The sequence below is a fragment of the Pleurodeles waltl genome, chromosome 5 (assembly GCF_031143425.1).
Source record: "Pleurodeles waltl isolate 20211129_DDA chromosome 5, aPleWal1.hap1.20221129, whole genome shotgun sequence".
Taxonomy (NCBI): domain Eukaryota; kingdom Metazoa; phylum Chordata; class Amphibia; order Caudata; family Salamandridae; genus Pleurodeles; species Pleurodeles waltl.
The window spans coordinates 762,989,009-763,001,954 of record NC_090444.1 but is presented as its reverse complement, the minus strand read 5'-3'; positions in this window follow the sequence as shown (position 1 = coordinate 763,001,954).

Below are 12,946 nucleotides of genomic sequence, written 5' to 3'. Positions count from 1 at the left end.
TTTGAAAATTGTCAGGAAAAAACGGATTTTCAAAAAGAGATAAAAACCAAGTTGACCTTCAACTGTGGGTATGTAGTGAAATACTTAGCTACTGTATGTCACTGCACAAATACAAGTCCTATCCTCACCGCTGATCACCAATGTTAGAAATGGGGTTTTTGGTTGGCAGTCAGGTTACCTCCTGTCCAAGCAAAAGCCCTCACTCTAGTCAGGGTAAGTCACACACTATCCAAGATTATCCTGTGCCCACCCTCTGGTAGCTTGGCACGAGCAGTCAGGCTTAACTTAGAAGGCAATGTGTAAAGTATTTGTGCAATAAATCATACAATACCACCATATAGCACCACAAAAATACACCACACAGTGTTTAGAAAAATATATAATATTTATCAGGATATTTGTAGGTCAAAAAGAATAAAGTTGCAATGGAAAATTGTAGAAATATCACAGGGAAGTGATATAGAGTGTCTTAAGTCTTTAGAATGCAATACAGTGTCTTTCAAGCACAAAGTACCTGGTTTCTGGTTGAAAATCTCCTCAGAGGGCCACAGGAGAAGAGATGCGTGGAAAAAGGGGTGTGTGCGTCGATTTCTCCTCAGCACACACAGACTTGCGTCGGTCTTTTCCACGCGGGGAAGTCGGGCGTCGTTTTCCGGCGCGCAGACAGTCTCTTTTTGTGGATCGCGGGGATTACCAGATGTCCCGGGTCTGTGCGTGGATTCTCCTGCTTGTTTTCCGGCTGTGCGTCGTTCTGCGGGGCTGCGCGTCGAAGTTTCGATCTCACGGTAGGCGTCGCGTCGATTTCTCCTTGGAAGTCGGGCGGCGTTGTCCTTGCGAGGCCGTGCGTCGAAAGTTTGGTCTCACGGCAGGCGTCGCGTCGATTTCTCCTTGGAAGTCGGGCGGCGTTGTCCTTGCGAGGCCGTGCGTCAAAGTTTCGCACTCACGGTGGGCGTCGCGTCGATTTCTCCTGAAAGTCGAGCGGCTTTGTCCTTGCGAGGTTGTGCGTCGAAGTCTCGATCGCCCCGAGGGCGTCGCGTCGATCAGCGTCGGTGTGCGGCGTTTTTCTCGCCGCGAAACAAGCTGTGCGTCGAAAGTTTCGGCGCACGGAGCGTCCAAGTGAAAGGAAGAAGTCTTTTTGGTCCTGAGACTTCAAGGAACAGGAGGCAAGCTCTATCCAAGCCCTTGGAGAGCACTTTCACAGCCAGACAAGAGTTCAGCAAGGCAGCAGGGCAACAGCAAGACAGCAGTCCTTTGTAGAAAGCAGACAGGTGAGTCCTTTGAGCAGCCAGGCAGTTCTTCTTGGCAGGATGTAGTTTCTGGTTCCGGTTTCTTCTCCAGCAAGTGTCTGATGAGGTAGGGCAGAGGCCCTGTTTTATACCCAAATGTGCCTTTGAAGTGGGGGAGACTTCAAAGAGTGGCTAAGAAGTGCACCAGGTCCCCTTTCAGTTCAATCCTGTCTGCCAGGGTCCCAGTAGGGGGTGTGGCAGTCCTTTGTGTGAGGGCAGGCCCTCCACCCTCCCAGCCCAGGAAGACCCATTCAAAATGCAGATGTATGCAAGTGAGGCTGAGTACCCTGTGTTTGGGGTGTGTCTGAGTGAATGCACAAGGAGCTGTCAACTAAACCTAGCCAGACGTGGATTGTAAGGCACAGAAGGATTTAAGTGCAAAGAAATGCTCACTTTCTAAAAGTGGCATTTCTAGAATAGTAATATTAAATCCGACTTCACCAGTCAGTAGGATTTTGTATTACCATTCTGGCCATACTAAATATGACCTCCCTGCTCCTTTCAGATCAGCAGCTGCCACTTCAACAGTGTATGAGGGCAGCCCCAATGTTAGCCTATGAAGGGAGCAGGTCTCCCAGTAGTGCAAAAACGAATTTAGGAGTTTTACACTACCAGGACATATAACTACACAGGTACATGTCCTGTCTTTTACCTACACAGCACCCTGCTCTAGGGGATACCCAGGGCACACATTAAGGGTGACTTATATGCAGAAAAAGGGGAGTTCTAGGCTTGGCAAGTACTTTTAAATGCCAAGTCGAGGTGGCAGTGAAACTGCACACACAGGCCTAGCAATGGTAGGCCTGAGACAAGGAAAAGGGGCTACTTAAGTGGGTGGCACAATCCGTGCTGCAGGTCCACTAGTAGCATTTAATCTATATGCCCTAGGCACCTGGAGTGCACATGACTGGGGACTTATAAGTAGATTAAATAGTTCAATCAGGTATGATCCAAAGTTACCATGTTTACAGAGAGAGAGCATATACACTTTATCACTGGTTAGCAGTGGTAAAGTGCGCAGAGTCTAAAAACCAGCAAGAACAGTATCCAAACCGAGGAGGGAGGCAGGCAAAAAGTTAGGGGTGACTACCCTAAGGCTGTCAGGTCTAACACTTAGTATATGGTTTGTGTCGCCCCTAGACCTATTTTCTCCCATTGCATTCTATAGCATTTCCTATTGTTTGCACTATCCTATGTCTAATTACTTACCTTATTTTGGTGTCTAGTGTATATGTTGTGTATAATACTTACCTCCAGAAGGAGTATTGCCTCTAAGATATTTTGGTTACTGTGTCACCCAAATAGACTGTCTTTATTTTTGGTAACACTGAGTATTGCCTTTACTTGTGTATAAGTACTGTGTAACTATAAGTGGTATCATGAGCTTTGCATGTCTCCTAGTTCAGCGTAAGCTGCTCTGCTATAGCTACCTCTCTCACCCTAAGCTGCTAGAACACTGCTACATTTCACTAATAAGGGATAACTGGACCTGGTATAAGGTGTAAGTACCAAAAGTACATATTACAAATCAGCCAGCCTCCTACATTAGTGGTGCAAAGGTGGGATAAGTACTTGCAATTGCTTTACCACTTTGTTACTGGTGCTTTTCGCAAGAAAAGCTTGCTTCAATACTTAGAGCGGAAATAGTATATACCTAGAAGTAATTTTCTAACTTTCTAAAAAAAGTTATTTAAACGTTGCAAAGGTTTTTACAAATTTCTGAAAAGTTTTCTTCTTTTCGCTAAAAAGTTAGCTCTGTTATTCTACTAACTTTTTACTCACTTTCCTAAACTTTTTCTCTTTCAATATGTCTTCTGTAGAAGCTGCCCCTAGAGTTGGGAAAACAACATATGAGAATTTAAACTTTAAAAGTTTGAGGGGTCTCTCTATTGAAAGAAGTTTAGGGATTTTGAAGAACCCCAATAAGGAGTTCCTCTTAAATGTTCTCCTCCAAGATGACCAGGGACTCAGCACTGGTCCAGATCAAACAGACAGGGGGTAGTTGAGGAAGAATCCAACCAGGCAGGCTCAGAGGAGCACACTGATAATCCTGGGCAGGGTCCTTCCACTGATTTATCTGGTAACAGACCCTTTTGTACAACTGGGAATGGGAAGGGTTCACACACTAGAAGGGCTCCCCTCACCCCAGGAGGCCATGTCACTAGGATGGCTCCAGTTAGGCATAGATCAGCATCGGCACATTCCCATTTTACCTCTGTTTCAGAGGTATCCCACACATCTAACTCTGAGGACCAGTCCCTAGATAGGGAACTCAGAAAGCTGACGTTAGAGGAGGCCAGGCAGAGGCTATTGCAGCAACAGTTGGCCTTAGGCAGGGAATCTCTGGCTGTGGAAAAGGAAAGGCAGGGTTTGGGGTTAGTGCCCCATGGTGGCAGCAGCAGTTTCAGAAATTCAAATGTTAGGGAACCTTCATTTGACTCTAGGAATCTGCATAAAGTTGTCCCTCCAAGCAAGGATGGTGATGACATATATAAGTGGTTTGCTGCACTTGAGAGGGCCTGTAAAGTTCAGAGGGTCCCTCATGTACAGTGGGCTGCTATCCTTCTCTGGTAAGGGGAGAGAAAGACTCCTTATTTTCGGAGAGGATGATGCAGATAATTATCAAATTCTTAAAAGTGCCCTCTTAAATGGTCTGGGCTTAACAACTGAACAATGCAGGGTTAAGTTCAGAGAGACCAGAAAGGAGTCATCACAGGATTGGACAGACTTTATAGACCATTCATTGAAGGCCCTAGATGTTTGGTTAAATGGCAGTAAGGTGACTGACTATGAAAGCCTATATAACTTGATTCTGAGAGGGCATATATTGAATAATTGTGCGTCTGACTTGTTGCATCAGTATCTTGTGGAATCAGATCTGACCTCTCCCCAAGAATTTGGAAAGAAGGCAGACAAATGGGTTAGAACAAGGGTGAACAGAAAAGTTCATATGGGGGGTGATAAAGACCGCCAGAAGAAAGATGGTGAAAAATCTCAGGACAAACATGGGGATAAAAGTAAACACAAAGATCCTTATTCAGGTCCAAAACACTCGTCTGGGGGTGGGGATAAAAGTTCTTTATCTTCTTCTCACTCTTCACACAATCAGAAATAGCCTTGGTGCTATGTGTGCAGAGGTAAAGGCCATTGGCCAGGGGATAAGACCTGCCCAGGTAAAGCCTCTGAGCCTACCACCACTAAGACATCAGACTCTAGTGCCCCTAGCAGTAGTGGTAATAGTGGTGGGATGTAGGAAGTTGGCTCTGTATATACTATTTCAAAGTAACAGATAGTGTGCACAGAGTCCAAGGGTTCCCCTTAGAGGTAAGATAGTGGCAAAAAGATATAATACTAATGTTCTATTTTGTGGTAGTGTGGTCGAGCAGTAGGCTTATCAGAGGGTAGTGTTAAGCATTTGTTGTACACACATAGGCATTAAATGAGGAACACACACTCAGAGACTTACTCCAGGCCAATAGGTTTTTACGTAGAAACATATATTTTCTTAGTTTTTTTAAGAACCACAAGATCAAGATTTACAAGTAATACTTCCAATCAAAGGTATTTCACTCAGGTATTCTAGGAACTTTGAATAATCACAAAAGCATGTACAGATTTGACAAAAATGGCAATAAGCTATTTTAAAAGTGGACACAGTGCAAAAATCAACAGTTCCTGGGGGAGGTAAGTAAATGTTAAGTTTACAGGTAAGTAAAACACTTACAGGGTTCAAAGTTGGGTCCAAGGTACCCCACCGTTGGGGGTTTAAAGCTAGTCCAAAGTTACTACACCAGCAGCTCAGGGCCGGTCAGGTGCAGAGGTCAAAGTGGTGCCCAAAACACATAGGCTTCAATGGAACTAGGGGTGCCCCGGTTCCAGTCTGCCAGCAGGTAAGTATCCGTGTCCTCGGAGGGCAGACCAGGGGGGTTTTGTAGGGCACTGGGGGGGGACACAAAGAGGCACAGAAAGTACACCCTCAGTGGCACAGGGGCGGCCGGGTGCACAGTGCAAACAGGTGTCAGATTTCAGATAGGAATCAATGGGGGGACCCGGGGGTCTCTTCAACGATGCAGGCAGGCATGGGGTGGCTCCTCGGGGTAGCCACCATCTGGGCTAGGCAGAGGGTCTCCTGGGGGTCGCTTCTGCACTGGAGTTAGGTTCCTTCAGGTCCTGTGGGCTGAGGGTGCAGTGTTGGTTCCAGGCGTCAGGTTCCTTGTTACAGGCAGTCGCAGTCAGGTGGAGCGTCTGGATTTCCTCTGCAGGCGTCGCTGTGGGGGCTCAGGGGGGTCAACTCTGGCTACTCACGGGCTCGCAGTCACTGGGGAGTCCTCCCTGTAGTGTTAATTTTCCGCAGGTCGAGCCAGGGGGCGTCGGGTGCAGAGTGGAAAGTCTCACACTTCCGGCGGGAAACGTGGGGTCTTTAAAGTTGTTTCTTTGTTGCAGAAAGTTGCAGTTTCTTGAACAGGGCCGCTGTTCTCGGGAGCTTCTTGGTCCTTTAGAGGCAGGGCAGTCCTCTGAGGCTTCAGAGGTGGCTGGTCCCTGTTGGATGCGTCACTGATGCAGTTTTCGTTGAAGTAGGAGGACAGGCCGGTGGGGCTGGGGCTAAATCAGTTGTCGTCTCCGTCTTCACTGCAGGGCTTCAGGTCAGCAGTCCTTCTTCTTTAGGTTGCAGGAATCTCTCTTCCTCGGTTCTGGGAGCCCCTAAACACTGGATTTAGGTGTGTGTTTAGGTCTGGGAGGGCAGTAACCAATGGCTACTGTCCTTGAGGGTGGCTACACCCTCTTTGTGCCGCCACCCTGTGGGGAGGGGTCACATCCCTAATCCTATTGGGGGAATCCTCCTTCTACAAGATGGAGGATTTCTAGAAGTAAGTGTCACCTCAGCTCAGGACACCTTAGGGGCTGTCCTGACTGGGGGTGACTCCTCCTTGTTTCCTTGCCGCCAAAAGTGGGGGCAGTGGCCAGAAGGGCGGGCATCTCCACTAGCTGGGATGCCCTGTGGCGCTGTACAAAGGGGGTGAGTCTTTGAGGCACACCGCCAGGTGTTACAGTTCCTGCAGGGGGATGTGAGAAGCACCTCCACCCAGTACAGGCTTTGTTCCTGGCCACAGAGTGACAAAGGCACTCTTCCCATGTGGCCAGCAACATGTCTGGTGTGTGGCAGGCTGGCAGAACTAGCCAGCCCACACTGGAAGTCGGTTATGTTTTCAGGGGGCATCTCTAAGATGCCCTCTGGACTTTATTTTGCAATAAAGTGCACACTGGCATGAGTGTGCATTTATTGTGCTGAGAAGTTTGATACCAAACTTCCCAGTTTTCAGTGTAGCCGTTATGGTGCTGTGGAGTTCGTGTTTGACAGACTCCCAGACCATATACTCTTATGGCTACCCTGCACTTACAATGTCTAAGGTTTTGCTTAGACACTGTAGGGGCATAGTGCTCACATATGCACTCACCTGTGGTATAGTGCACCCTGCCTTAGGGCTGTAAGGCCTGCTAGAGGGGTGACTTACCCATGCCACATGCAGTGTGAGGTTGGCATGGCACTCTGAGGGGAGTGCCATGTCGACTTAGTCATTTTAACCCCACCAGTACACACAAGCTGGCAAGCAGTGTGTATGTGCTGAGTGAGGAGTCCCCAGGGTGGCATAATACATGCTGCAGCCCTTAGAGACCTTCCCTGGCATCAGGGCCCTTTGTACCAGGGGTACCAGTTACAAGGGACTTACCTGAGTACCACGGTTGTGCCAATTGTGGAGACAAAGGTACCGTTTAGGGAAAGAACACTGGTGCTGGGGCCTGGTTAGCAGGGTCCCATCACACTTTCAAAACATAACTTAGCATCAGCAAAGGCACAAAGTCAGGGTGTAACCATGCCAAGGAGGCATTTCCTTACATGGGACTACTGGCAATAGTCAAACTAAAGGTGTAGTTGGGTTCACTTTTGGGACCATAATAGAAACTGGGGTAGACAGTCCCAAGACAGTTCCTGTCACACCTGGTGGCATTGGCCTTGCCACCTTGGCTGCTTGTCCCCTTAACATGGATAAGTACAGGCAGTCAATCTTAATAAATGGTGTTGAGGCCCAGGCCTACAGGGATACAGGTGCCAGTATCACTTTGGTGACTGAAAACTTGCTGTCACCTGCACAACACCTCCTTGGGCAGAAGTACCAGGTTACTGATGTCAATAACTCCACTCAGTCTCTCCCCTTAGCTGTAGTTCAACTGAGTTGGGGTGGAGTTACTGGCCCTAAGCAGGTGGTGGTATCACCTAGCTTACCTGTAGATTGTCTCTTAGGGAATGACCTAGAGACCTCAGTTTGTGCTGATGTAGAGTTTAGGACCTATGCATCCATGCTGGGTATCCCTGAGGAATTCCTTCCTCTCATTTCTGGTAAAATGAAAAAGCAAAGGAGAGAAAAGGCCTGAAATCCCAGGATCCCTTTCCACCAATAGGTACGAAGGGTATCAAAGCTTCCCTTTCCCACCCTGCCACTAAGGATACCATTCCTGTGGTGAGGAACACCTCTCTTGGGGTGGAACCTGTACCAAGGGAGCCATCAGCTACCACAAGTGGACTTCTAGAGGTAAAAGTACCTCTCTGTGGAACTACTAATCCAGATATGCAAAACTGCACCATTTTAATAAATATGGACCATCCCTCCAGCCCTCCCAGAGAAACGTTAGTGCAGCAGCCCTGCACTGCCTCTAAACACTTAGGAGCATATTCATACTCCGTTTGCGCCGGAATTGCGTCGTTTTTTTTTGGCGCAATTTCGACGCAAAACTAACTCCATATTTATACTTTGGCGTTAGACGCGTCTTGCGCCAAAGTCCATGGAGTTAGCGTCATTTTTTAGCATGGACACCTACTTTGTGTTAATGAGATGCAAGGTAGGCGTTCCCGTCTAAAAAATCGACTCCGAGGCATATGCGTCGGATTTATACTCCCGGGCAAAAATCACGCCCGGGAGTGAGGGGGTAAAAAAAAATGATGTACGGCCTCTTTTGTGCCGTTTTTTTGCGCCTGCAAAAGGCAGGCGTTAAGGGACCTGTGGGCTCTGAAGGAGCCCAGAGGTGCCCTCCCATGCCCCCAGGGACCCCCCCTGTCACCCTTGCCCACCCCAGGAGGACACCCAAGGCTGGTGGGACCCATCCCAGGGACATTAAGGTAAGTTCAGGTAAGTATTTTTTTTATTTTTTTTTGTGGCATAGGGGGGCCTGATTTGTGCCCCCCTACATGCCACTATGCCCAATGACCATGTCCAGGGGACAGAAGTCCCCTGGGCATGGCCATTGGGCAAGGGGGCATAGGAGTCATTTCTATGGGGGTTGGGAGTGAAAAAAAAATGGCGCAAATCGGGTTGAGGCGCAAAAATTGCCTCAACCTGACTTGCCCCATTTCTTGACGCCCAAGCTCCATTTTCCCCTACGCCGGCGCTGCCTGGTGTACGTCGTTTTTTTTAACGCACACCAGACGGCGCCGGCGGCTAACGCCGGCTAACGCCATTCAATAAATACGGCGCCCGCATAGTGCTTCAGAATGGCGTTAGCCGGCGCTAATTTTTTTGACGCAAAACTGCGTTAGCGCAGTTTTGCGTCAAAAAGTATAAATATGGGCCAAAGGGGCATATTTATACTCCGTTTGCGCTGGAATTGTGTCGTTTTTTTTGGCGCAATTTCGACGCAAAACTAACTCCATATTTATACTTTGGCGTTAGACGCGTCTAGCGCCAAAGTCCATGGAGTTAGCGTCATTTTTTTGCGTGGACACCTACTTTGCGTTAATGAGATGCAAGGTAGGCGTTCCCGTCTAAAAAATCGACTCCGAGGCATGTGCGTCGGATTTATACTCCCGGGCAAAAATCACGCCCGGGAGTGGGCGGGTCAAAAAAAATGACGTATGCCGCTTTTGCGCCGTTTTTTAGCGCCTGCAAAAGGCAGGCGTTAAGGGACCTGTGGGCTCTGAAGGAGCCCAGAGGTGCCCTCCCATGCCCCCAGGGACCCCCCCTGTCACCCTTGCCCACCCCAGGAGGACACCCAAGGCTGGAGGGACCCATCCCAGGGACATTAAGGTAAGTTCAGGTAAGTTTTTTTTTTTTTTTTTTGTGGCATAGGGGGGCCTGATTTGTGCCCCCCTACATGCCACTATGCCCAATGACCATGCCCAGGGGACAAAAGTCAATGGGCATGGCCATTGGGCAAGGGGGCATGACTCCTGTCTTTGCTAAGACAGGAGTCATTTCTATGGGGGTTGGGAGTGAAAAAAAAATGGCGCAAATCGGGTTGAGGCGCAAAAATTGCCTCAACCTGACTTGCCCCATTTCTTGACGCCCAAGCTCCATTTTCCCCTACGCCGGCGCTGCCTGGTGTACGTCGTTTTTTTTAACGCACACCAGACGGCACCGGCGGCTAACGCCGGCTAACGTCATTCAATAAATACGGCGCCCACATGGCGCTTCAGAATGGCGTTAGCCGGCGCTAATTTTTTTGACGCAAAACTGCGTTAGCGCAGTTTTGCGTCAAAAAGTATAAATATGGGCCTTAGGACAGCAGCCCTGTCCTGGTGTGGAGCTTATAGGACAGCAGCCCTGCCCTGCTCCAACTCAAGAGAAACAGCAACCCTGTTTTCTCTTACAGCCATATGGACACATTTTTTGCCCAGCTATGGTTTATTGAGACAGCATCCCTGTCTAGCATTTCCTGCATTTCACATAGGCCCAGTGGACCAATCCCACTAGCAAACTTTAAAACATACTAATAAGAACTCTGGGAATTTACACTGACACTGTTGGTTAGGTAAAAATCTCCAAACAGGGTGATTTACATCCCCACAATGAAGTAACCATATAGTAGATGTTAAAGGGAATAATCACTCTATTGCAGATCTACTCTCTTCTTATCACCACTTAGACAATAAAGTCTCAACTGGCCAAGGTTAACATTATTGTCCTTCATTTGGGGGGGGGGCGGTACTGTGAGAAAGTAGCCTCTTTCAAGCATGGTTACCCCCAATTTTGGCCTGTTTGTGAGTGTGTTAGTGTGTTTTTACTGTGCCACTTGGATTCTGCTAGCCAGGACCCCAGTGCTCATAGTTTGTGGCCTAATGTGTGTGTTGTCAGTAGTGCTTGACTGTGTCACTGAGGCTCTCCTAACCAGAACCTCATAGCTTATGCTCTCTCTGCTTTTAAATTTGTCACTATAGGCTAGTGACTTCATTTACCAACTTCAGTTGGGACACTGGACCCCCCTTGTAAGTCCCTAGTATATGGTACCTAAATACCCAGGGCATTGGGGTTCCAGGAGATCCTTATGGGCTGCAGCATTTCTTTTGGCACCCATAAGGAGCTCAGACAAACCCTTTCACAGGACTGCCACTGCAGCCTGCGTGAAATAGTGAACACATTATTTCACAGCCATTTTCACTGCACTTAAATAATGTATAAGTCACCTATATGTCTAACCTTCACTTGCTGAAGGTTAGGTGCAAAGTTACTAGGTGTGAGGGCACCCTTGCACCAGCAAAGGTGCCCCCACATAGTTCAGGGCCATTTTCTGGGATTTTGTGAGTGCGGGTATGCCATTACACGCGAGCACTACATATAGGCCAATACCTATATGTAGCTTCACAATGGTAACTCCGAATATGGCCATGTAAGGTGTCTAAGATCATGGAATTGTCCCCCCATTCCAAATCTGGTATTGGGGAGCCAATTCCATGCATCCTGGGGGCTCCACCATGGACCCCCAGTACTGCCAAACCAGCTCTCTGCGGCTTGCAATGCAGCTACAGCTGCTGCCACCTCACATACAGGGTTCTGCCCTCCTGGGGTCAGAGTAGCTCAGTGCCAGGAAGGCAGAACAAAGCATTTCCTTTGGGAGCAGGGTGTTACACCATCTCCCTTTGGAAATAGGTGTTACAGGCTGGGGAGGGGTAGCCTCCCCCAGCCAATGGAAATGCTTTGAAGGGCACCGATGGTGCCCTCCTTGCATAAGCCAGTCTACACCAGTTCAGGGACCCCTTGTCCCCTGCTCTGGTGCAAAACTGGACAAAGGAAAGGGGAGTGACCACTCCCCTGTCCATCACCATCCTAGGAGTGGTGCCCAGAGCTCCTCCAGTGTATCCCAGACTTCAGCCATCTTGCTTGCAAGGTGTGGGGGCACTCTGGAGGGCTCTGAGAGGCCAGTGCCAGCAGGTGATGTCAGAGACCCCTCCTGATAGGTCCTTACCTGAAAAGGTAGTCAATCCCCCTCTCAGGGCTACTTAGGGCCTCTCCTGTGGGTTCTCTTCAGATTCTACTTGCAAGTTTCCAGCAGGAATCCTCTACAACTACTACTTCATGCTCTGACCTTGGATCAACCTCAGCCTGCTCTAGGAACTGCTGTAACTGCAACAAAGTAACCACAAGGGATACTTTCCTTATGCAACTTTAGCTCCAGCCAGCAAATGCAACAGTATCCACAGTGTGCACGTTCTGAGGACTCCCTGTCTTCACCATGCACCAGAAGGATCAAAGAAATCTCCTGTGGGGTGACAGAGTCCCTCCCCTGCTCATGCAGGCACCTTCTAAGTTGACAACCTGTTCTCTTGGACTCTTCTACTGGCAGCGAGTGTGCTCCTTGGAACACAGAGAGTTGACCCCATCAACACAAACTGTCCTGAGGTCCTGCTGTCGCAATTTGGAGGAGGTAAGACCTTGCCTTCCCCTAGAACAACAGTACCCCTGTGCTCCACATCTTCTTCACCTCCTGAGGCCTCTGTGCACTATTTGCAAAATTCCTTCATGCACAGACTGGCCCAGGTCCCCAGCACTTTATCCTGTGACGCTCAACTCGCTGAGTTGTTCTCCCGTGGCGTGGGACCTTTGTAGTGCTGCACCAACTGCATTTTGCACCTCCTTTGTCCCTGTGTCCTGGGACTCCTGTGGGTACTATCTGGTGCCCTGAGGGCTCTCTGAAGTGCTGAGAGCCCCCTCTTCCTCCTCACACAGAGTTGAGGCCCCCGTGTCCTTTCTGGGTCCAGATAGTGCCTACTTGACTCAAAACGCAACTTTGACGGAACCAAGGCTTGTTGGAGGAATCCAGCAACAAAACTCGTCTGCATTCAACTTCACGATGTGGGACATCCTTTGCATCATGCAGGAACCCACTGGCATCTTCCTAGGGTACATTTCTGCAGTCTTCGTACAACTGGGGATTCTTCTTTCGCATCCTCTTCTGGGTTGGAAGGGGCTCCTGTCCTTCCGGGAACTTCTTTCGACTTCTGGATTTAGTCTCCTTCCTTTGCAGGTCTTCAGGTCCAGGAATCCACTGGTTGTTGTTTGCAGACTTGGTTGGTTCTTGCAATAATTCCAATCACAAGGTGTAGTGTGTCCTAAGGAAACTTGCAGCACTTTACACCTGCTTTTCTGGGCTCTAGGGTGGGGTAATTTACTTACCTTAACTGTATTCTTACTCTCCCAGCGATTCTGAATACACTACACTTTTCTATGGGGGAATTAATGATTCACATTCTACTTCTTAGTACATGGTTTGTGTTGCCCGCAGACCTATTTTCTCACATTGCACCCTATAGCTTTTCTTATTGTTTGCTCTATCCTATGTCTAATTACTTACCTTATTTTGGCGTCTAGTGTATATATTGTGTATAATACTTA